Source organism: Ovis aries, chromosome 22 (genome assembly GCF_016772045.2).
Source record: "Ovis aries strain OAR_USU_Benz2616 breed Rambouillet chromosome 22, ARS-UI_Ramb_v3.0, whole genome shotgun sequence".
NCBI lineage: Eukaryota > Metazoa > Chordata > Mammalia > Artiodactyla > Bovidae > Ovis > Ovis aries.
This window is the reverse complement of record NC_056075.1, coordinates 8,769,788-8,772,224: the sequence shown is the minus strand read 5'-3', so window position 1 is coordinate 8,772,224 and position 2,437 is coordinate 8,769,788. Positions and strand designations below refer to the sequence as shown.

Here is a 2,437-nt window from a genome sequence, read left to right as displayed (position 1 = left end):
GTAAGTGCCTTCCAAGTGTAGCCTCAGAATACCAAGTCAGAGTCAAGTTCAGGTCCTTAATAAAGCCTCAGTTTTTGTTCCAGTGGAGTTTGGGCTACATCACTGCCCTGAAATTTATGTGAATTAAAAGAAATTACTGAGGAATTCCTTTGTTCCAGAAGTCCCTTGAGTGGGTGAGGCCAGTGGTTGTTCCCTGCATTCAATTTGTGATGGGATCGTTTTTCTCTGCTTTCATATTTCTCCTTGCCTAAAAAATAATTACAACAGTATTTTAATCTACAGGCTCGACACAGATTAAGAACACTGTGTCAACTGAAATAGCATTAACTTAATAAAAATCACTGATGGTAACATACTGTTTTGCTTCTTCTTGCAGGATGAGGACAGCATGAACATCCCTAGGTGTGCCTCTGGGCAGATTTAGCCATTCGCTTTTGATTAGAAGAAAGAAGGCCATCCACTTGAAAGGTGAGCAAAGATTTCCATGTGTCTTTTTATTACAAAATATTTCAAACCTACTGAAGAGTTAAAGGATGAGCAGCAAGTTTTGTGTGTCCACGACCTACATTTAACATTTGTTAGCATTTTGCCATGTTGTGCGTGTGTTCCGGTTTCCACATTTTCCTGCTGAAACATGTGAAAGTAAGTTGAAGAGATCATGATGTTTTTATCCTTGATTCTTGGGGATGCAGTTCCTAAAATTAAGGATATTCTCTCCTGAGAGGCATTTTAGAACATGCATAAACTCTATGGCAGAATCATTTAGTTACGTACAATTACATTTAGGCAATGATTTGCTTAATGGACAGACCTGTAATATGAATTTGTTTGATATGAAAAACATCTGAATATAAAGAATTGGAATTTGCACTCTGCATGTGCCCTGTGTAGCAGAGGATTCCTGTGCTTTCTCTGTTCCTGGTAACGTGCCAGTCTGCCCCACTGTGGCTGTTGTTTGTTCTCAGATCAGGGGATTGGATTACTGCTCTTCCTCCTTCCTAATCAGCTTTCACACGTAGACCAGTCTCTGTGATCTAATGTGATCAAAGGTCTTAACTGATTTTTGAAAACCGAAACTTACAGGAGAATATGAAAAGAACATGAGTAGTAATGTCTAGTTGAGTTTCAGTTCAGTCGCTCAGTTGTGTCCGACTCTTTGCAATCCCATGGACTGCAGCACGCCAGCCTTCCCCATCCATCACCAGCTCCTGCAGCCTGCTCAAACTCATGTCCACCGAGTTGGTGATGCCACTGAAGTACTAGTTGAAGTTAGTGTAGTAAAATCAACATTAGACAGAGTCAGAATGATTCCCAGCCCTGTAATTTGACTACCTGCATTGAAACTTTACTTGCGTTCTTAGAGATGTGTGTTCTGTTCTGATTACAGTTATATCAAGGCCAGTTACACAACTGTTCATTACAATTCTATGCAATTTTTGCAAGGTGGCTGTTGGCTATTCTACATTCTAATCTCAGTTACGTTCCATTTATGGTATCTTCTTCAAGTAGTCCCTGAGTCTTGAAGCATTTCTTCATAGATGTTTATGAACTGGAGTTAACTATTCAGAGCATTATTTTAAAAGAAGTATATTTAAGCGAGCCACTTGGAGTGGCGGAGTCCTTTTTAATATTCCCACTTCTCATTTAAAACAGAAAGTTAGTGATAGCAGTAAAGTTTCTGAAGGGCACTAACATTTTGAAGGAGCTTAGACTGGAATTACAGGTATCTCAGAATGATCTCGTTGGCTTTCTCACTGGTTATGCTTTGAGATGATGAGAAGGATGATTGGGGCTCCATATGAGGCAAGAGGCTCTGAAGGATGACGGAAGGGGAAGCCTTATGGGGCTCTGTGTGGGGCCTTCATATGGCTCTCTGGACCACTTCCAAGTGGTGGAATGTTTTTATTTTATTTTTTAAGCTTTTCATTGAAATAGAACATAGATGCAAGAAAATATGCACAATGTAAGTGTATAGTTCAGTGCAGCTTTCAGACTAAGCTCACTTGTGTCACCAGAAGCCAGACCAAGAAACAATACTTTTACCACAGCCTCATGCCTCCTCTCGACACTTGATACTGGACACGACCTACTCGGTGGAGAATTACTCTCTTGACTTCTAAGAGCATAAATTGGTTTTGCTTGTTTTTCTTTGTGTGTGTGTGTGCGTGCGCGTGCGAGAGATATAACATGATTATATAATGCAGACTGTATTCTTCCAGGTCCAGCCTTCTTCAGTCAACAATGCTTGACAGAGATACCTGCATATTGTTGCATTTAGTTGTAGATGGATCATTTTCATTGCTGGAGAGCATTCCATCTGTGAATTCAGCAGTTTATTCCTTCAGTTAGTTGCTGGTGATTGGGGGAGGGCACTCTGAAGCCTTAACCAAGGTTTTATCCTCATTGTGGTCATGGTTGAGATGTCCTGAGTTGTCCA

The 2,437-nt window shown here is 40.5% G+C and overlaps 1 protein-coding gene across 42 annotated transcripts in view; it reads left to right on the top strand.

Annotated features, from left to right (window-relative positions):
• Window positions 1-2,437, top strand: part of SGMS1 (sphingomyelin synthase 1) — a 335,256-nt gene that overhangs the window by 35,683 nt on the left and 297,136 nt on the right. For 30 of the 42 annotated variants that reach the window (XM_060404923.1, XM_042238541.1, XM_060404917.1 and 27 more), the window contains one exon: window positions 377-468. The gene's annotated coding sequence lies outside the window, so the exon portion shown is untranslated. Of the gene's footprint in view, window positions 1-58; window positions 179-376; window positions 469-2,437 lie in introns of those variants that run through there. The other 12 variants (XM_060404903.1, XM_060404901.1, XM_042238543.2 and 9 more) reach the window with 2 other exon arrangements.